Genomic DNA, 22,158 nt, shown 5'->3' on the forward strand with positions numbered 1-22,158 from the left:
AGGGTTCCTGACTGCAGCTCCTGAAGCACCCCTCTGCCCACTGACCTTAATATCCTAGATCCGTGGTCAGCAAACTGTGGCTTGAGAGCCACATACAGCTCTTTGTCCCCTTGAGTGTGGCTCTTCCACAAAATACCATGTGCAGGCGCGCATACAGTAATGATTGAAACTTCGTGGCCCGTGAGCAGGAGTTGGTATTCTGCCTGGGCGAGTCTATTTTGAAGAAGTACTGTTAATAAATTACTCTGTTGACAAATGAGTTTGCTGACCACTGCCTTAGATAGTCAGGGAACACTAGGGATTCTGACCCATTGGCCAAGATGGCTAAAAAGAGTTTCTTGCACCAAATGCACCAAAAGGTAGAAAGATCAATGGATGGGGCCCAAGCAGAAAGGTAAAAAGCTGGCAAGTTAATTAGTTAGAAGGGCGGAAAAAAGCCCTTCCCTCAATATCGCTATTGGAACACCAGATTTGAGCAGGGATAACGATGCTCTTTGAAAGGTCAGACTGTCATTCTCCCAGGCGAGGAACCTAAATAAGCCTCTTTCCTTTTGCACCAGCACCTGTCCCACGAGTTTGGCTTTTGTTGCCGCAGGGACCGGAATCTATGTTTTGGTCGCATTAGTCTTGGTTTAGTATGAAGACAATGTAGGAGGACTAGGTATGGCTCAGATCGTCAGGCACAGGCTGAGGAGTCCAGCCTGCAGAAGGGTGGCAAAGATGGGTGGGCTGGTGATGGGATGAACACACAGGTGATAGTCCAGGGATCAGGGTCCAGAGTGAGGGCCAGGGTTGTCAGGGTCCAGCTTTGGTCAGGGCAACATTGGCGCTACACGATTCCCAAGGTGAGTCTGGGTCTGGCAGTTTCATCTTTCCCTCCAAGCACCATAAGAACACAAAATGTCAACTTGCCAGAGCCCCAAGTCCTGTAATTCAGAGACTGCATTTGGGAAGAAGTGCCCACAAAGGAGGCACTGAGTGGATGATGAGGAGCAGCCTGGCGGTGATTTTTGGGGTGCCTGATGAAAGATGATAGAGAGGCAGGGTGTCTTTTCAGCTTGCTGAGTCCTAGTCATCGAAGAAACAGGTGAATGAGGCTTGGAGGCCCAGGACCCTAGACCTTTAGTATTTCAGAAAAGGCAAAAGTTTCTTAAATAAAGGAAAGCTTCAATGATCACACAGAACAACTGACATGGAAAGTTCCCAACACGGCTCATCTCACATGCCTCCCGCCTCCTCATGCCTGTCCTCTTTGGCCCTTTATTTTACCCTTGACACTCTTTAGCTCTCTTATCTGTCCGGCCCCCCTGCCAAACCTTTCCCCTCCCACCTGGGCCAGCAGATACTGAGAAACATTGGAGCTTTGAGTCCTCTCCACCATCACAGGCTCTGGAGGGGCTCAGAGACACCAAGACCAACTGCTTTTGACTGTTAAAAAGCAGTTGGAAAGAAGAAATGAACCCCACAAACCACATACATTACACTGATCACACCCAGATAGAACTTCCCCTGTTGAGGCAGCATGTTGCCACAAGCTTCAAGGTTTTTAACCCCAAAGTGTTCCCTTAAAAATCTTTATACAATTGTATTTTAAAACACATAACATTAATTTTACCATCATGAACCAAAAGCCAGTGTACAGTTCAGTAGTGGTATATATATATATATATTCATTGTTGAAAACAGATCTCTGGCACTTTATCTTCAGTGAAACTGAAAGTCTATATCCATTGAATTACAACACCCATTCTCTCCTCCCCCATAACCAGAAATGACGAATCCTCTTGGTTCTTGTAAATTTGAATACTTGAGACACCTTACATAAAGTGAAATCGTGCCATTTCTGTATTCTTTTGACTGGCTTGTTTCAGAGAGCATAATATCCAGAATTACCTTTTGTTCTAAGACTGGGTAATATTCCATTAAATATGCATATACTACATTTTCTTTTCCATTAATCTGTCCGTGGACAATTGGATTGCTTCCATCTCTTGGCTTTCGTGCATAATGTTGCATGAAAATGGATATCTTTTCAGAATTCTGCTTTCAATTCTTTTGGGATTGCTGGACCACATGGTAAGTCTATTTCTTATTTCTAGAGGAACCTACAAACTGTTTTCTGTAGAGGCTGAACTAGTTTGTATTTTTACAAACAATGGGCAGACTTTAATTTCTCCAAATTGTGCTAACACAGGTTACTTTCTGTGTTTCTGATAGTGACCATCCTAATGGGGGTGCTGTGATATACCACTGTTGTTTGGATTGGATTTCTCTAGTGATTAGTGATAACAATATTGGGCATTTTTTCACAAGCTTGTTGGCCATTTGTAAGTCTTCTTTGGGAATATTTTTTTTTAAAAAAAATTAGATCATTGGGCTCTATTTGTTGTTGAATTATAAGGTTTCTTTATGTAACCTAGATGTTAAGCATTAACAGATAGATGTTATTTGCAAATACTTTTTCTCATTCTTTTGTTTCACTTTTCATTAGGTTGATTGTTCCTTTTGATGAGGAATATATTTTAATCTTGATCTAGGTCCGTTTTCTATTTGCCTAGAGCTTTTGGTATCCTATCCAAGAAACCATAGCCAAATTTCTTGGTAAGCTTTGCACGAGGCTATCCACATGTGAGTGTTACAGTTTTGGGTCATACATTTGGATCTTTAGTCTATTTTGTGTTAATTTTTTATAAGGTTCGTTTACATGTGAATATCCCATTTTCCCAACACCTTTTGTTGAACTCTGTCTTTTCCCCACTGACCCGTTTTGGCACCCTTGTTGAGGATTGCCTGACTATATATACAGGAGGGTTTATTTCTGGGCTCTCCATTTGGTTCCTTTGGTCTATATATCTGGCTTTATTCCAGTGCCACTGTATTTTTAGCTTAGCTTTATAATGTATTTTGAAATCAGCAAGTCTCTATCTTTGCTCTTTTTGAAGATTGTTTTTCCTCTTCAGGTTCCCTTCAGGTCTCCTATACATTGAGAATTAGATTTTCTATTTCTTTAATAAAATTCCATTGGGATTATAATACATTACATTGAAAATGTAGGTTGCTTTGGATATCACGGACAGCTTTACGGAATTATATCTTCCAATCCATAGTTTTGTTGCTAATGAGGATGGATTTTCAAAGGAGCTGTTGCTCTGGTCCCTTCCCTGCTATCTCTTTACACTCAACCCTCTGAGGGGGTTCATGCAACTCTCCCACCTTACTCGTTGACCCCCTGAGGTGAGGACAGGGAAAGGGGTCCCAAGGCTTCATTCAGGTCCACAGGCTGTGTGAGAAGATTAAGCAAGCTGACTCCCTCCCTGCATTTTTGACTTTTTTCTCTCTATCTGTTAATGCTTTGGGTGACGCTATTCTGTAATCCATCCTCATTTCTTCAGCCAGTACAAGCTCAAATGGAACAATATTCTCTGTTAAAAATAAGATTCTTATTCATCAGGACCCTTCTAGATGACAAAAGAAGACTTTCCTTTGGGCAATGGGCAAAACTGTAGCTCACAGATGGTGTTTTATTGAATTGTACACTTGAAATCAGCATGGTTTCGCAAAACAATTTCACCACAATAAATTTAATAACAAATACATAAAAATAGACAACTTCTGATTTAAGAAAGCTGGTGACTGGTTCATTGGATACATCATTAATTTGTCAGAAATACTTGAAATCCATTCACAAGAAATGTAGTCAAATTGTCCATTCGACATTCTAAAGCTTTGTCTTTCATAAATGAAGTAACTGAATCTTTGGAACATATCATGAACATATCTGTGCCCTTCAGTCCCAGGAATGATTTCAGACCTGGAAGGCTGGCTTCTTACAGAGTCACAGATCTGACATGAACAAACCCCACACCCTTGGGGAGTGCTCCAGGCCAAGGAGGCTGTGCACCAGTGCAGAGCCCCATTTCCATTCCAATGGAACCAGATTGTCTGGAAGGATGTCTGACAGCACAAATGTCCCAGGGGGCGGGAAGCCATGGTACCCTCCTCTAGAGCTGGTACTGTGAGGAGCTCCAACTGAGGTGACAACACTTACCCCATTCAAGAACACAGGAATGAAACGGGTAGTTTTTGAACAGTTTTTATAATATGAAGTAAAGACATTTTAAAGTTCTATGAATACTGTGGTAGGGGTAATCATTGTCCCGTATCAATATTCTGAGTTTTATCCCTGGAACCTGTGACTGTTACATTTCCCTACAGAAGGCACTTTGCACGTGTGATGAAGTTATAGGTTATTTGATGGAAAGACTACTCTGGACTTTTGGGCGATCGCTCCATGTAATCTCAAGTTTTCTTATGAGATATAGATAGATAGATAGATAGATAGATAGATAGATAGATAGATAGATAAATAGATTGATATAGATAGATATAGATATAGATATAGATATATACATATATATATATATATATATATAGAGAGAGAGAGAGAGAGAGAGAGAGAGAGAGATACAGAAGGATAGAGAAAGATAGAGATAGAGAGAGATAGTGAGAGATTAAACAACAAAATAAAAAGCAGATATGACCATGGGAGAAAGGGAGGGAAGGCATGTGAAGTAGGAACATGAGCTAAGAATGAGAAAAGGCTCCAGAAGCTTGAAAACAGCAAAAAATAGATTCTACCAGAGAGTCTCGGAAGGCAGCAGTGTCCTGCGGACACACACAAGATTCCAGCTCAGTGACACCCATTTCCAGCTTCTGCCCTCCAGGACTGTTAGAGATTGTGTAGACAGACTTTTGGCAAATGAGGACAAAGGAAATATTAAAGTTTCCTCACTAATTTTGGCAGACACACCGAGCAAATTGCATGTGTCATACATGACCATTAACTTGCTAGAAGCTGGAAGGATCCTAACCACCAAAACTGTTGCAATTCCACATGCAATTTCACCTGACAAGTAAGGGAAGAGATCTGGGAGATTTTTCAAAGATCTTCTGTTATAGAACCTTGATGGTACATGAGGTGTAAAACTCCTTAGAAAAGGCAATGGGATGGAGCCCCAATGCTGGTAGACAAAGAAATGCCAGTCTGGACATGCTACCCCCCAACCCAATGCCTTCCATACCCTGTCATCACCCAGGGTCCTCAAGGGAGGCACACATAACACTACAACTATTTCTGTCCTCATCTGTTGGTTTTCTTACTATTCTTCTCAAATTCCATTTGCCTGTCCCATTGAGAGTACACACTCAGGGTTCAGGGAAATGGGAAACAAAATCTATCTTCTGTGTTTTCTTGGGCTCTGTCACCTTGGGTTGGCCTCTGAGCATAAGCAGAAACCTAGAGACCGGTGTGTCAAAAGTCCTTTAGGAACCAGGGCTGCCAGGGGTGGCAGGAATGTGTGAGGTACTGGACAGAGTAGTGATGGGAAATTGTAACCATTGGGGAAGCAGGGAGGAGAGAAGTGTACAGGGTGCTAGTGTTATGGTAAGACAGTCAATTGGAACAGAGGACAGCCAAAAGCAGGGTGAGTAGAGCCTAGCTGGCCACTTCAGTGGGGTGGGGCATGCAGGGCTGCACAGAGATCCACTGGTCCTCGTCCAGAGGTCAGGGATGTCTGGGTGCTGTGTCCCACAGCAGAAGGTGAGCTCAGCTTTGTGCCATCTGCAGGGTTCCTGACTGCAGCTCCTGAAGCACCCCTCTGCCCACTGACCTTAATATCCTAGATCCGTGGTCAGCAAACTGTGGCTTGAGAGCCACATGCAGCTCTTTGTCCCCTTGAGTGTGGCTCTTCCACAAAATACCATGTGCAGGCGCGCATACAGTAATGATTGAAACTTCGTGGCCCGTGAGCAGGAGTTGGTATTCTGCCTGGGCAAGTCTATTTTGAAGAAGTACTGTTAATAAATTACTCTGTTGACAAATGAGTTTGCTGACCACTGCCTTAGATAGTCAGGGAACACTAGGGATTCTGACCCATTGGCCAAGATGGCTAAAAAGAGTTTCTTGCACCAAATGCACCAAAAGGTAGAAAGATCAATGGATGGGGCCCAAGCAGAAAGGTAAAAAGCTGGCAAGTTAATTAGTTAGAAGGGCGGAAAAAAGCCCTTCCCTCAATATCGCTATTGGAACACCAGATTTGAGCAGGGATAACGATGCTCTTTGAAAGGTCAGACTGTCATTCTCCCAGGCGAGGAACCTAAATAAGCCTCTTTCCTTTTGCACCAGCACCTGTCCCACGAGTTTGGCTTTTGTTGCAGCAGGGACCGGAATCTATGTTTTGGTCGCATTAGTCTTGGTTTAGGATGAAGACAATGTAGGAGGACTAGGTATGGCTCAGATCGTCAGGCACAGGCTGAGGAGTCCAGCCTGCAGAAGGGTGGCAAAGATGGGTGGGCTGGTGATGGGATGAACACACAGGTGATAGTCCAGGAATCAGGGTCCAGAGTGAGGGCCAGGGTTGTCAGGGTCCAGCTTTGGTCAGGGCAACATTGGCGCTACACGATTCCCAAGGTGAGTCTGGGTCTGGCAGTTTCATCTTTCCCTCCAAACACCATAGGAACACAAAATGTCAACGCACCATTTACCCAAGACCTGTAATTCTGAGACTGCAATTGGGAAGAGGTGCTCACAAACAGGCACTGAGTAGAGGCTGATGAGCAGCCTGGCGGTGGTTTTTGGGGTGCCTGATGAAAGAGGATAGAGAGGCAGGGTGTCTTTGCAGCTTGCTGAGCCCAAGTGATTGAGGAAAGGGGTGAGTGAGTCTTGGGGGCCCCGGACATTAGATGTCTGTGGTAAAGGTGAGGTTAAGGCCTCTGCAGGAATAAAAGCTATCTGCAAACTTTTTTCTTCTTACCTAAAGGATCTCTGCAGTGAAATGTGCTCTTGTCATCTAAGCAGGCCCATTGCTGCATTGTTTTCCCAAAAGAGCTGAGGGAGTACTACAGCAACTGATTCCAAAGTGTGTATTCAAAGGAACCTGCACGGATCAGTCCAGTAGTGAAGCCTTTTCCCCACCAGGAGCATGAAGCTCATGGCTCTTCCAGCCACCTGAGGAGGTGCTGACAATACCGGAAGAAGGGGAGGACCTGGGCCGCTTGGGTCCCAGTGATCAAAACCATGACATCAGGAAGCCTTTGGCAAGTTTCTCTGTGCCCCATTCTTCCTGTCATTTTAGCCTATAGCCCTAGACTTTCATTTCTACTTTGGTCTCTTTTCAAGTCGCTTGCTCAGATAGGAGATTGCCCCTCAATCCACCCACAGTGTGGACTCAGCCTCCATAGAGTTTCTCCTATGAGGCAGGTGGTCAGCAAAGCCACTCAGGACCCTCAGCTGCACAATGTTAGCCTTTAGACTTGCTTTTCCCACCGCAAACCCAAGTCAGCCTCAAGCTCCTTAGCGGGCAGCCCCCATTAGCCAGAACTACTTCTCTCCCAGGTCTCTCTGCTCAGCCCCCTGATCCCGTGTGCGTGTGAGACAGACCTGGACAAAGACACAGGCTTTACACTGGATTCTGTTTACAAATATTTTTTTCAATTTCAAAACTCTCTCTTTACTCAGACAATTAGATTCAGTGAAATTATGAAAGCAAATTGACGCTATAATGCTCCAATGAAATATTTTTAATCAGAGAAGTCTTTATTTTGGAATTATAAATGAATCAATTAGTTTAGTTGTGATTCATCCAGAAAAGGAAGATATTGTTTACTCGGAAGTGAAGATTGCCTGTCCGGCATGGCTCAGTGGTTGAGCATCCACATATCAACGAGGCCATCACGGTATATATAAACGAGTCCGACACGGTATATATGAACGAAGCCGACAGGTACATATGAATGAGTCTGACACAGTGTATGTAAACGAGGCCGTCATGGTATATATGACTGATCCAGACACGGTGTATATGAACGAGGCCGTCATGGTATATGAACGAAGAACTCACGGTTTGAATCCCAGTCAGAGAATATATCCAGTTTCAGGTCGATCTGCAATGTGGAGTGTGCAGGAGGCAGCCAATCCATGATTCTCTCTCATCATTGATGTTTCTATTTCTCTCTCCCTCTTCCTTCCTCTATGAAATCAATAAAAATATATTTTTTAAAAAAGAAGTGGAAAAAATCGGGAAAAAAGTATTATTTTTTTCTTAAACCTCGGCAATGCACGGTGGTTTATGAAGATTCTTCTCCTTAAAGAAATAACGGATATTTTTCATACGTTTCACAAACTGGGTTTCAGTAACAGCAGCCATCTTCCTCATTACAAACGTAAGAATGGTCTCAATTGCCAACTTCAGCGCTGGTTTTAAGAGCTTCATTAACATGTTGTTTCCATACGTTATTAATTTCTCTGGTAAAAATAGCATCATCTTATCCATTATAAATGCACTAGGTATGTCCACCAGGTATTTGATGAGCAGGCTTTGAAGAAGTGAAATGATCATACCTTTGGAAAACATGATGAGTAGGTACTTCAGTCTCAGCTGTGACTTCAAACCGGGTGCCGCTTGTTCTGTGCTGGGACTTAAATAATGGAGGTGACTGAAAACAGGGAGGCCAATGCCAGGACTATAAAAGCGATTGGGTTCTCAGTTCCTCAGGACAGGAGGCCCACTGCTCACCCAGGGGAGACACAGCAGGACTGCTGGATTTGGGGAAGGTTTCTCATGACTAAATGCAAGGGGCGGGGCTAAGCTTGAGCAGTGATTGAGTCACTGCCCAGGAAGTGGCCAGGAAGGGCTCCTGAAGCAAAGGGTTTAACATAAAATATAAAGTAACACAATTTTTTAAAATTAAAATACAGCAAATGAAAATGGGTACTAGAAATTCTTGATGAAGATGGGTCAAATGACAAAAAACACATAAGGTTAAACATAAGAAAAAAAGAGAAATACATAAATATTAATTCCATCCAATGAAATACCCGAAATAAATTAATGTCCTTTAATAACTTCTAAAAAGTCCTTTAAGGCTTTAAGACAATTCTTTTTGTATGTTTACTTTTTAAGGCCTAATTATTGACTTTTAATTACAGTTTCTAAATACCCGAAGGGCATTTCCCTTTATTTCCTCCCAGAGTGATCTTTGAGCTGCATTTAGGGAGATTTTTTTTTCAAAACTTTTTTCTTTCTTTTAAATGGAGCAACAAACTTTGCTGCTGCTTGGATGCGGGCCAATGCTGCCATGCATACATTCCAAGTAAAAGTAACTTTCTTTTTATTTATGGTGCCTCATTAATGGTGAGATTTAATGCTTGAACAACAATTTTTGGTTTACTTTGTAAATAGAAGCGGAAGAGATTTTAAAATTTCTCCTTTTTCTCTTCTCATTATATATATAACCTTCATAAATTTTTTACTTTCAATGTATTCTTCAATTCTTCTTTTTATGCTCTTCAAAAATGCATTTTTACTCTAATAGTTTTTCTTTCTGTCATTAATTTGTATATGCCTTTAATTATTAAAACTATACAATATTTAAACCTTAATTTTCCAATGATAATTAGATTGACATTTATCAACATACCTTTTGTATTTATTTTAAACGACAGCAATTAAATTTAAACTGGTTTTTATATTAAAAAATTTGGTTCAGACCATGGAATTAATCCTCTTTTTTAATGAAGAATTATTTTTCTCAAAAATTAATTTCCAAACTTTATAATTTCTCCCAACTTAATTTAAATTCTTAGAAGCTTTAAATTTTAATGAAGCAAGTTAAATACTTAGCATTTCTCAAATTAGTAATATTTTTACATTTTTAAGAGTAATATTTCAAATAAAATACAAGGCATATTTAATTAATAGATTCAATTCTATCTAGATTTTTCATATGAGGCCAATTTAGATGAATATTTTAGTATTTTTGTCATTTTAAAATACCTAGATGTTTAGTAATGTTTATTATTTAATTGAGCACTGTTCTAAAGTCTGAAGTTACTATGTTTCTGGCAAGAAGGCAGGGGGAGGGGATATTTAAAACAGCCAACTTTTTTTTTCTTAGAGAAAATAGGTAAGGTTTCTGTTGCCACATCAGGTTTCTCTGCTTTTACAGGGGGAAGAGCCACTGGCCCTTTCTCATTATTATATTATTACTGAAAAGCCTTACCACAAATTCTTTATTTTAGTTATTTTCATTATTTATGTTCTAACAACTTAAGGATTTCAAAGCCAATTACTGTCCAAGGCATTTTCTTTTGGTAAATTTTGTAACAGAGGTAACTTATTGACTTTCAGTGGCTTCAATGCTAAAGTATTATTTTATTTTTATTTTATTTTATAAAAACAGGAGTGTCCCCTCAAGATTTGGGAGGCAATCTTGGAATGCAGTACATTATTATTCAAGAACTATCATTATTATGGAAACATTAATCCTATTGTTCAAGTACAGACTGTATATTTTCTGTGTCATTTTTTGCAATCTTTTTTTTAAAAAAAAACTAAAAACATTTTTGGGTTAATTCTGTAGCATCCGTGAAAAGATTGGGGCTCAAGAAGTCACACAAATTCGGGCAGAGCGCGTGCGTTTTCTGAAGCTTGCTTTTCTATTCATGGTTAAAGAAATCCCAGATGCATTCCCAAATTCTGGGAAATGTTTCATTTGTCTAAATTTCAAATGACGGACTGCGAAATAAAAACATGGCAAAAATGAGACCTTAAATAACACTCTTGAGAGTGGGCGCCTATTTTACAGGATCGCCAAAAGACCTAATAATTTTGTAATTACTTCCCTTTGTCTAGGGAATTTTCCCAGAGCCTGTATTATTGGCCACGTGTACCACTCATGTTCCCTCTCTCTCCCGTTTCCCCGCATTCTGTTTGTTCTGGGGAAACTCGGCAATGGCTTGGCCATCTATCATTTCTTTATTATTAAATTAAAGTCATGCTTAATAAACTAACAGTAAACAACAAGGACAGATAAAAGATAAGTACCCAATAATTTTCTTTAAAATATCTAGGACATCAAAGAGGTTGGATCTGCCTTGGGATCTGCATTGATCGAATGGGGAGGCGGATTGCTCGCGCCTTTCCCTAGAGCGCCACCTTGTGTCCTTCTTGGTTGCCTACTTTCTTTTTAAAAATGTCCTGTTTTTCCACAAAGTCTAATTTGCTTATAAGCTTTCTGCACACAACTTAGCTGATTTTGCACTTTATTATACTGTCCCAGTCCTGCCATCATTTCATAAGTTATTTGAGCATTCAGCCCGCGGTTTGCGTGGGCTTGCTCCTGACATTTCTCAAAAAATTCTCCCTTCCATAGTAAATAATCTCCTCCATCCAGAGTTGCACGAGCCAAAGAATACCAATCATAAGGAGCTAAAAATGCTTCAGAATTATTTTATCCTTTGCACAGGTGATTCTATTAACGGCGAATTAAATATTTCAGGATTAGGACATGGAGGTGGAGGAGGCCATGAAAGCCATTCCTCCAATTTTTCTTTTTGCTTCTCTTAAGGAGCAGAGGGTGCAGGGGGAAGAGATTTATCCTCCTTAGTCTCTCTAAAAGGCTCTAGTAAATGAAATACCGTGTTCCACAAAGAGAAACAATTTAGAGGCATATTTTTCTCCTGCTGCTGAGCTTTTTCCAAGTTCTAGCCAAATCTTTCCCAACATTCAAGATCTAATGTACCTTCTTCAGGAAATCAAAGGTTATGTTCTATAATAACATGCAAAAACTGTAAGAGATTACCTTCTAAGACTTTAATTCCTTTAAGTATGCAAGCAAAAAAGTCTATAATAATTTTTTTTTTACTTTCTAATCAAATTCTGCCCCAATAGCCTGGCTAAATAGAAACACGTTCCCACCCTACTTACAGATCACAATTTCTGCAGCTGATCGTGGGCTTTGTGTGTGGTGAAATATTTCCCACCTTTACAGTGAATTCTTCCCCACTTTGCAGGTGAAACATCATTTTTTCGCTCTAGGCCAGTGGTTCTCAACCTTCCTAATGCCATGACTCTTTAATACAGTTCCTCATGTTGTGATGACCCCCAATTTCATTGTTACAAATTGAACATAATTAAAGCATAGTGATTAATCACAGAACAATATATACACTAATAAAAGAGAAACATGGTAATTGGCGTACAACCGCTACCCTTCCCATTGGCTAATCACGGGCAATATGCAAATTAGCTGTCAGCAAAGATGGCGGTTAACCGCCAACCAAGATGGAGGCTAATTTGCATATTGCTGGCAGGATGGGGCAGCGCCATCGTGCCTGTCCCTCAGCCATCCAGGCCTGCTATCTGTGACCTGGATGGCGGGTGACCCAACTCAGGCCTGGCGGGGCGTGACCGCAGCTGTCCCCTACTGGCCAAGACCCCAACCGGCTCTCCCACCAGCAGACCGGGGCTGGCCTGACGGCTTCCTCCCACAGTCACGCCCCCCCAGACCCGCTGCTGCCAGCAGACCAAGGCTGGGGAGGCAGAGGCCCCCAACCCGCTCCCCCTGCAGACTAGAGCTGAGGAGGCAGCTGCTGCAATCGCCCACACTCACGCCCCAACCCGCCTGATCACCCCCGACCCACTCCCGCTGGCAGACCAGGACTGGCGGGTAACCCTGGACCCGCATTCCCGCGGGCAGACCCGGGCTGGCGGGGCGGCTGCGGCTTCCGCCCAGCAGTCACACCCCCAACCCGCGAGAGCGGGGAGAGGGTTGGGGGAGGGGGCAATCGCCCTCACTCATGCCCCCAACCCGCTGGCAGACCAGGACTGGCGAGTTGCCCTGGACCCGAATTCCCCTGTGTGCACCTGCCCGTGGGATCGCAGCCGCGATCACGGAGCAAGATAGGGCAGCCTGCAGCCAGCCCCTGTGTGCGCCTGCCCATGGGATGCAGCAGTGATCACGAGCAGGAAAGGGCGGTCTGCAGCCAGCCCTGTGTGTGCCTGCCCGTGGGATCACAGCCGCAATCATGGAGCAGGAAAGGGCGGCCTGTAGCCAGCCCCTGTGTGCACCTGCCCGTGGGATGCAGCAGTGATCACAGAGCAGGAAAGGGCGGCCTGAAGCCAGCCCCTGTGTGCACCTGCCCGTGGGATGCAGCAGTGATCACAGAGCAGGAAAGGGCGGCCTGAAGCCAGTCCCTGTGTGCACCTGCCCGTGGGATCACAGCCGAGATCACGGAGCAGGAAAGGGCGGCCTGCAGCCAGCCCCCCTGTGTGCGCCTGCCCGCGGGATGCAGCAGCGATCACGGAGCAGGAAAGGGTGGCCTGCAGCCAGCCCCCCTGTGTGCCTTTCCCTATGTAGCCCTGGGGATCCCACAGTAGGGAAGGGCGCCCCACCCTGGCCACAGCTCAGGGGAGAGTACAACATGCAGTGGAGGCCAGGAGCCTGAGTGATCAACAGAGAGGGGCGCCTGCTTGAAGCCTTCAGAGTGTGGCTGGTGGTAGGCCTCCAGCAGACGCACACACACACACACACACACACACATGCACACAGCGCCTACTCTGAGCTTCCAATGTGGTTGGGAGCAGACCACCAGTGGACACACACACCCGACAACTGCTCGGAGCCTATGTGGCGGGGCTGGCGGCAGTCCCCCAGCAGACACACACACACACACACACACACACACACACACACACGGGGACGGCTGCACGGAGCCTCTGCTGCCAGACTATGGCCATCAGTAGGACATCCACTGAGGGCTCCCAGACTGAGGGGCAGGCTTGGCTGAGGGAACCCCATCCCCCAGTGCACGAATTTCATGCACCGGGCCTCTAGTATAATTATATATGTGTATTTCCAATGGTCTTTAGGCGACCCCTGTGAAAGGCTGAGAACTGCTGCTCTAGGCTAAATCTTCTCCTCCACATGGTCCTGTTAAGGCACCAGATGTGTATGTTTCCCCATGTCCCGCGGGGTTCAGGATCTGGAAGAGGCGCCACACACAAATGAAAGAGATAAGACAAGAAATAATAATTTGGAAATATTGGGGGGCCAGGCGGGAAAGCCCAACTCAAGGGGCAGGACTTCCACTGGTGCCCAGGCTTCACCAGTCTTTTACTCAATTTTGGATACACATCTAGCCCTTAGGCAGATAATTGCAGTAACAGACAGACTATCTTAAAGGTCAGTAAATATTAGAAATATTTACTCTGAGACTATTTGGTCAGGAAATGCTTAAGCCCCCATTGTCTGTACTAAACAATCAGTACATCACCCTGGCCCTTGCCATGGGTTCAAGGTTCACCAGCCTTCCAGGATCCTTGTTTACACGTCTCTGATAGTGAAGACAATGGTTTGCTTCCCACATGTTGGTTTTCTTTATATTCTTCCCACTCTCCATTTGCTCTTCCCGATGAGAGTCCGCACACAGGGTATAGGGAAATGGGAAATAAAATCACTCTCTGGGTTCTGTTGGGCTCTGTCACCTAAGGTTGGCCTCTGAGCATAAAGCAGAAACTTAGAGAGACCTGTGGGTCAGATGGCTTTTAGAAACCAGGGGCTGCCAGAGGTAGCAGGAAGGGGTGAGGTCCTGGACAGAGTAGGGATGGGAAAGTGTAACCATTGGGAAAGCAGGGAGGAAAGAAAGGTATGAGGTGTTAGTGTTATGGTAAGACAGCCAGTTGGAACACAGGGCAGCCAGCAACAGGGTGAGCACAGCCCAGCTGGCCACTTCAGAGGTGTGAGCCATGCAGCGGCTGCACAGAGATCCACAGGTCCTCATACAGAGCCCAGGGCTGTCTAGGTGCTGTGTCCCACATCAGAAGATGGGCTAAGGTTTGTGCCACCTCCAGGCTCCCAGTCAGTGGGTTCTGAAGCATCCCTCTGCCCACTGACCCTGATACCCTGGATAGTCACAAAACACTAGGGATTCTCACCCATTGGCCAAGATGGCTAAGGGGGATTTTCTTATACCAAGTGCACCAAAAGCTAGAAAGAAGAATGCATAGGGCCCAAGCAGGAAGGCTAAGAGCTGACAAGTTAATTACATAGAAGGGAGTAGTGAAGCCCTTACCTCCATACTGCTATTGGAACACCAGGTTTGAGCAGGGTGAAGTGATGCTCTTTGAGGAGTCAGTCCATAATTCTCCAAGGCATGGAACCAAAATAAGCCTCTTACTTTCAATGCAAGCACGTGTCCCACAAGTTTGGTTTTTGTGGCAGCAGCTACCTGACCTGTGTTTTGGTCACATTACTCTTGGTTTAGGATAAAGAGAACGGAGGAGGGCTTGGGAGGGGTCAGGTCTTCAAGCACAGGCTGAGGAGTCCAGCCTGCAGAAGGGCAGAAAAGATGGGTGGGCTTGTGTTGGGAAGAGCACACAAGAATCACAGTGTCCAGAGTGAGGGCCAGGGTTGTCAGTGTCCAACTTAGGTCAGGGCAACATTAGCGCTTCACGTTTCCCAAGGTGGGTCTGAATCCAGCAGTTTCAAATTTCCCTCCAAACACCATAGAAACACAAAATGTAAACTTGCCAGTGCCCCAAGACCTGTAATCCTGAGACTGCAAATGGGAAGAAGTACCCAAAAAGGAGGCACCGAGTGGAGGCTGAGAGCAGTCTGGCGGTGGTTTTTGGGGGGCCTGATGAAAGAAGATAGAGAGGCAGGGTGTCTTTGCAGCTTGCTGTGCCCAAGTGATTGAGGAAAGGGGTGAGTGAGTATTGGGGGCCCCAGACATTAGATGTTTGTGGAAAAGGGTGGGGCTAAGGCCTCTCCAAGAATAAAAGCTATCTGCAAACTTTTTTCTTCTTACCTAAAGGATCTCTGCCGTGAAATGTGCTCTTGTCATCTAAGCAGGCCCATTGCTGCATTGTTTTCCCAAAAGAACTGGTGGGGTACTACAGCAACTGATTCAAAAGTGTGTATTCAAAGGAACCTGCACAGATCAGTCCAGTAGTGAAGCTTTTTCCCCACCAGGAGCATGAAGCTCATGGCTCTTCCAGCCACCTGAGGAGGTGCTGACAATACCGGAAGAAGGGGAGGACCTGGGCCGCTTGGGTCCCAGTGATCAAAACCATGACATCAGGAAGCCTTTGGCAGGTTTCTCTGTGCCCCATTCTTCCTGTCATTTTAGCCTATAGCCCTAGACTTTCATTTCTACTTTGGTCCCTTTTCAAGTCGCTTGCTCAGATAGGAGATTGCCCCTCAATCCACCCACAGTGTGGACTCAGCCTCCATAGAGTTTCTCCTATGAGGCAGGTGGTCAGCAAAGCCACTCAGGACCCTCAGCTGCACAATGCTAGCCTTTAGACTTGCTTTTCCCACCGCAAACCCAAGTCAGCCTCAAGCTCCTTAGCGGGCAGCCCCCATTAGCCAGAACTACTTCTCTCCCAGGTCTCTCTGCTCTGCCCCCTGATCCCGTGTGCGTGTGAGACAGACCTGGACAAAGACACAGGCTTTACACTGGATTCTGTTTACAAATATTATTTTAATACTCTTTGTAATACTTTTAGCAATAAAACAAAAGTAATTACAAAAAAATAAATAAAATACATGTATATAGAAAAAAATTATCAATATAACCTGTACGCCCCCCCCCACCCTTAATTGCTGCCATTCCAGTGGCTGCCGGCTGTCATTCTGAGGGGGAAAGAGGGAGGGGGCGGAGGGGAGTAGCCCCCCGACAGCCCGGCCCCACCCACTCCACCACCTCTACCCGAAGTCCCAGCGGTGGTAAGAGTCGGGGTCACAGTGTTTTGTGACAACCACTCTGTTGGCGAACTTGTGACCTGTCAGGCCCTGCATGGCTTTCTGGCCGTCACACACAGAGGCGAACTCCACGAAGACCTTCCCGCAGCCGGGCACCTCGACGCTGTGCACAGGCGCTGTGGACAGATTTCTCTGTGCCCCATTCGGGCACCTCGACGTTGTCGATGGACTTGACCAGCCCGTGCTTGCTGCACTCGTCCCGCACGTCCTCCACGATCTCACTCTTCGTCGTCCAGCAGCTCCTCGGGTAGCACCGTGTTCAGGAGGCACAGGACCTCCGTGGGCTGGCCGCCCATCTGCACCTGGGAGCTCAGCAGGCCCGGCACTTGCAGGGTCATGGGGGTCTGGTGGATGGTGTTCGGCGTGGCATTCTTGGCTCCCACACTCGCCCTCTGCACCTGCAGTTTCCTGTCCCCCAGCTGCATCCCGTTCAGCCCCACCATGGCCTGGTCCGTGATGCGGATGTCCACATACTCACAGAAGGCGTAGCCCTTGGAGAGCCCGGTGGCACCGTCCTTGACCAGGTTGAAGGCCTTGAGAGGCCCGAACGATGTGAGCAGCTCTTTCACCTGGTCCTCGTGCAGGTAGTTGGGCACGCGCCCGACAAACAGCTTGTGGGCAGAGTCCGGGACCACGATGGACACCACGCCAGGCAGGTAGACAGAGGGGTTCTCGGACAGGCCGGGCAGGGGCTGGTAATCGTGAGGCCTGCGGATCTTCAGCGACTGGCCCTGGAAGGTGATGCCGTTGAAGGCCATGGCCTGGGTGGTCTCGTCCACGGAGCGGAACTCCAAGAAGGCAAAGTTCTTGTCCTGGTTGATCTGCACGGCCAGGACAGGGTTGCCCGGGGCCTGCGTCAGTCCGCCCAGGCGCATCTGGGCATTGAAGAAGTCCACCATGGCCTCCTCGGTGACGCCGAAGGGCATGTGACCCCCGTAGAGGCTCCGGGCCTGCCTGGATATCTGGCTCCCCACCACAGGCACCGGTGTCAGGGACACAGCAAGACCGTCCCGGGTCGTGGTGGGGAGGAGGGCGGTGGCTGGAATCTGACCCGCAGCTTGCATGGCCTTGTACTGCATGGGGGTAATGTGCGCAAAGCGGGGGCGGCGGCACATCCCGGTATTTGTGGATCTTCTTCTTCTTCGCATGGCGGGGGAGCGAATCAATCGACCCCGCTCCTCTTTAGCGCCTCTGGTCAAAGGTTTGCTTCTTCGCCGAAGGTCCCAGGATGCGCTCTGCTGGTCCTGGTTGTGCCTGTTGCTGCTCTGGTTGCTGCGCTTGAGGTCCCGGCTCCGTGAGCGGCTGTTGCTGCGCTTGTGGTGCCTGTTCTCCGTGACTCGCTCTTGCTTATTCTGGATGAGCTGCCCCTCGAATTCGTGGAAGTCCGACATGCTGAGATGGCCGCTTGAGGGCCCTGCGCAGCGTTCACATCGCCTTGCAGCCCTCCGGCTCTAGCCCCTTCGGCCGCAGCTCGCTCCCAGCAGGTCCAGGGGTTCCCAAAGGTGTGGAAGGAGTTGGCAAAGAATGAAGGACACTGAGACAGCGTTCAGTTGATCAGCATAGCGAGGTTCTCTAGCAAGGTTCTCTGGCCAGGTTCTCCAGCTAGGTTCTCGCCAGGTTCTCCAACCAAGTTCTCTGTTTACAAATATTTTATTCAGTTTCAAAACTGTCTCTTTAGTCAGACAGTTAGATTCAGTAAAATTATGAAGGCAAAAGGCGGTATAATGCTCCAAAGAAATATTTTCGATCAGAGAAGTCTTTATTTTGGAATTATAAATGAATCAATTAGTTTAGTTGTGATTCATCCAGGGCAGCACCATATTGTTCACTCAGAAGTGAAGGTTGCCTGTCCAGGCATGGCTCAGGGGTTGAGCATCCACATAGGAATGAGGCCGTCACGGTACCTATGAACGAGGCCATCATGGTATATATGAACAAGGCCGACAGGGTATATATGAATGAGGCAGTCATGTATCCATAAAGGAGTCCGACATGGTATATAGGAACGAGGCTGTCGTGGTATCCATAAACGAGTGCAACAGGGTATATATGAACGAGGAGATTAAAGTTTGAATCCCAGTCAGAGAATATATCCAGTTTCAGGTCGATCTGCAGTGTGGAGTGTGCAGGAGGCAGCCAATCCATGATTCTCTCTCATCATTGATGTTTCTATTTCTCTCTCCCTCTTCCTTCCTCTATGAAATCAATAAAAATATATTTTTTAAAAAAGAAGTGGAAAAAATCGGGAAAAAAGTATTATTTTTTTCTTAAACCTCGGCAGTGCATGGTGGTTTATGAAGATTCTTCTCCTTAAAGAAATAACGGATATTTTTCATACGTTTCACAAACTGGGTTTCAGTAACAGCAGCCATCTTCCTCATTACAAACGTAAGAATAGTCTCAATTGCCAACTCCAGCGCTAGTTTTAAGAGCTTCATTAACATGTTGTTTCCATACGTTATTAATTTCTCTGGTAAAAATAGCATCATCTCATCCATTATAAATGCACTAGGTATGTCCACCAGGTATTTGATGAGCAGGCTTTGAAGAAGTGAAATGATCATACCTTTGGAAAACATGATGAGTAGGTACTTCAGTCTCAGCTGTGACTTCAAACCGGGTGCCGCTTGTTCTGTGCTGGGACTTAAATAATGGAGGTGACTGAAATCAGGGAGGCCAATGCCAGGACTATAAAAGCGATTGGGTTCTCAGTTCCTCAGGACAGGAGGCCCACTGCTCACCCAGGGTAGACACAGCAGGACTGCTGGATTTGGGGAAGGTTTCTCAGGACTAAATGCAAGGGGCGGGGCTAAGCCTGAGCAGTGATTGAGTCACTGCCCAGGAAGTGGCCAGAAAGGGTTCCTGAAGCAAAGGGTTTAGCATTGTGTGATCTGACAGAGAAAACCACAGGAAACATCTGCTCGGTGTCAGAGTTGTATAGAGAAAAATTGTGGCTCAAAGTTGAACAGGTAATAATAACATTTTATTGTTCTCATTATAAGATATATAGATGCTCATTTTAGACAGTGAAACTATGAAGTGTGTTAGAAAGAAGTGAGCCACAGAACCAAGGGCCCTGGTAGAACACAGAGGATGCTCTGGAGCCAGACAACAAGGCAAATGGCTTTATTTCTGCAGAAGGTGGGCAGCCAACACAGGGTATGATCAGCACCCACATGGAGTGAGAGGGCTGCTGAGGTTTGATTTCTGATGCAATAGTCTGTCCCTCACTCTTGATTGGTCACAGCTTGAGTTCCTATTCCTGCAGGATTGGTTAACTCAAAGGAGGGGGAGGGGTTGACTTTAGAGATTTTCAGATGGGGGCCCCAAGGGGAGTGCAAGTCATGGAGCCAAAATGGAAGCTGCTTAAAACTCACTTCTTTGACAGGAAAGAAGGTTTGAGCAGGGAGAAGGGATGCTCTTTGAGAGGTCAGTCCATCATTCTCTCAGGCATGGAACCTAAAAGAGCCTCTTTCCTCTTCCCCTGTGTCAAGCTGGGAGGCCTCTCGGCTGGGCTTGACACAGGGGCAGTGAGGCCTCGCGGCTCCACTGATCCCAGTGCTGGGAGGCCTCACTGCTCCGCTGATCCAGGTGGCAGGAGGCCTCCTGGTTCTGCTGATCCCGCCGGGGGGGGGGGGGGGGGGGGGGGGGGGCGGGGGGGGGGTGAGGCCTGGTAGTTCCACTGATCCTGGCTCCCAGCTTTCCTAATCCAGCACCTATCTCACCGGTTTGACTTTTGTTGCAGCAGGTACCCAAACCTGTGTTTAGGTCCCATTTGTGTTGGTTTTAGGACAGTGCTTCTCAATCTTCCTAATGCCGCGACCCATTAATACAGTTCCTCATGTTGTGGTGACCCCCACAATTATTTTCGTTGCTACTTCATAACTGTAATTTTGCTACTGTTATGAATCATAATGTAAATATCTGGTATGCAGGATGTATGTTCAATGTTACAAATTGAACATAATAAAAGCATAGTGATTAATCACAAGACAATATGTAATTATATATGTGTTTTCCGATGGCCTTAGGCGACCCCTGTGAAACGGTCTTTCGACCCCCCCCCCAAAGGGGTCACGACCCACAGGTTGAGAAGTGCTGGTTTAGGATGAAGAGGATGGAGGAGGACTCGGGAGGGGTCAGGTTGTCAGGCACAGGCTTAGGACTCCAGTCTGCAGAAGGGTGGAGAGATGGGAGGGCTGCTGTTGGGAGGAACACACAGGCGATAGTCCAGGAATCACAGTGTCCAGAGTTTGAGCCAGGGTTGTCAGTGTCCAGCTTTGGTCAGGGCCACATTGGCGCTAAACGTTTCCCAAGGTGGGTCTGGGTCCGACAGTTTCAACTTTTCCCCCAAGCACCATAGAAACATAAAATGTCAACTTGCCAGTGACCCACGACCTCTGATCCTGAGACTGCAATTAGGAAGAGGTGCTCACAAACAGGCACTGAGTAGAGGCTGATGAGCAGTCTGGCGGTGGTTTTTGGGAGGCCTGATAAAAGAGGACAGAGAGGCAGGGTGTCTTTGCAGCCTGCTGAACCCAAGTGATTGAGAAAAGGGGTGAGTGAGACTTGGGGGCCCCGGACCTTAGATGTCTGTGGTAAAGGTGGGGTTAAGGCCTCTCCAAGGATAAGAGCCATCTGCAATGTTTTTCCTTCTTACCTAAAGGATCTCTGCAGCGAAATGTGCTCTTGTCATCTAAGCAGGCCCATTGTGGCATTCTTTTCCCAAAAGAGTGTATTCAAAGGAACCTGCACAGATCAGTCCAGTAGTGAAGCCTTTTCCCCACCAGGAGCATGAAGCTCATGGCTCTTCCAGCCACCTGAGGAGGTGCTGACAATACCGGAAGAAGGGGAGGACCTGGGCCGCTTGGGTCCCAGTGATCAAAACCATGACATCAGGAAACCTTTTGCAAGTTTCTCTGTGCCCCTTTCTTCTTGTCATTTTAGACTCTCATTTCTTTTTTGGCCTCTTTTCAAATCACTCGCTGAGATAGGAGATTGCCCCTCAATCCACCCACAGTGTGGACTCAGCTTCCGTAGAGTTTCTCCTACAAGGCATTTGGTCACCAAAGCTACTCAGAACCCTCAGCTGCACAATGTTAGCCTTTGGACTTCCATTTCCCACTGCAAACCCAAATCAGCCTCAATTTCTTTAATTGGCAGCCCCCATTAGCCAGAACTACTTCTCTCCCATGTTTCTCCGCTCTGCCCCACGTCATACCAAGTCTGTGTGGTACAGACCTTTACAAAGGCACAGGCTTTACACTGGATTCTCTTTACAAATATTTTATTCAGTTTCATATCTGTCTCTTTTGTCAGACAATTAGATTCAGAAAAATTATGAAGGCAAATGGACGATATAATCCTCCGAAGATATAGTTTCAATCAGAGAAGTTTTTATTTGTGATTATAAATGAATCAATTAGATTACTTGTGCTTCTGCTTGGTTTGGGAGTTACATAGGGGGTACTTGGGCCTCAATAAAGTTGAACACGTAATAACATTTGATTTTTTAAATTATAAAATGGATAGATATTCATTTTAGACAGTAAAACT

The 22,158-nt window shown here is 46.0% G+C and overlaps 1 long non-coding RNA gene and 1 pseudogene across 2 annotated transcripts in view; one reads left to right on the forward strand and one right to left on the reverse strand.

Annotated features, from left to right (window-relative positions):
• The first annotated feature begins 1,783 nt into the window (after positions 1 to 1,783).
• Positions 1,784 to 22,158, forward strand: part of LOC138996736 (uncharacterized) — a 47,058-nt gene continuing 26,683 nt past the window's right edge. The window contains exon 1 of one of the 2 annotated variants that reach the window (XR_011468854.1): positions 1,784 to 2,076. This is a non-coding gene — a long non-coding RNA (uncharacterized lncRNA). The remainder of the gene's footprint in view (positions 2,077 to 22,158) is intronic. The other variant, XR_011468855.1, reaches the window with a different exon arrangement.
• On the reverse strand, positions 16,485 to 17,993 carry LOC138997153 (splicing factor U2AF 65 kDa subunit-like; annotated as a pseudogene).

The sequence above is a fragment of the Myotis yumanensis genome, unplaced genomic scaffold (assembly GCF_028538775.1).
Source record: "Myotis yumanensis isolate MYYU_CA2020_CCGP unplaced genomic scaffold, mMyoYum1.0.hap1 SCAF_18, whole genome shotgun sequence".
Taxonomy (NCBI): Eukaryota; Metazoa; Chordata; class Mammalia; order Chiroptera; family Vespertilionidae; genus Myotis; species Myotis yumanensis.